The 534-nt window shown below is 43.1% G+C and overlaps 1 pseudogene; it reads right to left on the reverse strand.

The window, feature by feature from the left end:
• The window catches only part of LOC116094429, a 5,567-nt pseudogene that overhangs the window by 3,812 nt on the left and 1,221 nt on the right, over positions 1-534 (reverse strand).

Consider the following 534-nt stretch of genomic DNA (forward strand, 5'->3'; position numbering starts at 1 on the left):
GGGGACCCACAAGTAGTTTATAAGTGACCAGATATTTTTATTGTAACATGAATCAGAGGAATTCACTGTCATGCAATTAGCCAGAGTACAGCTTAAAGCCACTGATTCCTCCTTAGGCATCATATCTTTCTCCTTAAAATTTTTTTCACCGACTGATACATCTTCTGAATGTAATATTTTCTTCTGTCAGAGCAGGGTGAGAATCAGACAGCCCACACCATGACATGGTGACAGGACAGGGGGCAGCTGGCGATATTGTCACAGTTGGAAAGCAGAGAGGGATCAAATGTGATGGTCAGCTCACAGGTGCCATTCTCCTTACTCAGTCCAGGACCATAGCACATGGAATGGTGGCACCCACAGTGAGAATCGGCATTCCTACTGCAGTTAAACTAATCTAGAAACTCACAGACATGCACAGAGGCTTGCTTCCTGCTTGGTAATAAATACTGTCAAACTGACAATTGAAGTTAACCATGACACTCTACCAAGGCATTTTCCTAAATAACTATAAATGATGAGGGTTTCCCTCCC

Source organism: Mastomys coucha, unplaced genomic scaffold (assembly GCF_008632895.1).
Source record: "Mastomys coucha isolate ucsf_1 unplaced genomic scaffold, UCSF_Mcou_1 pScaffold16, whole genome shotgun sequence".
Classification (NCBI taxonomy): domain Eukaryota; kingdom Metazoa; phylum Chordata; class Mammalia; order Rodentia; family Muridae; genus Mastomys; species Mastomys coucha.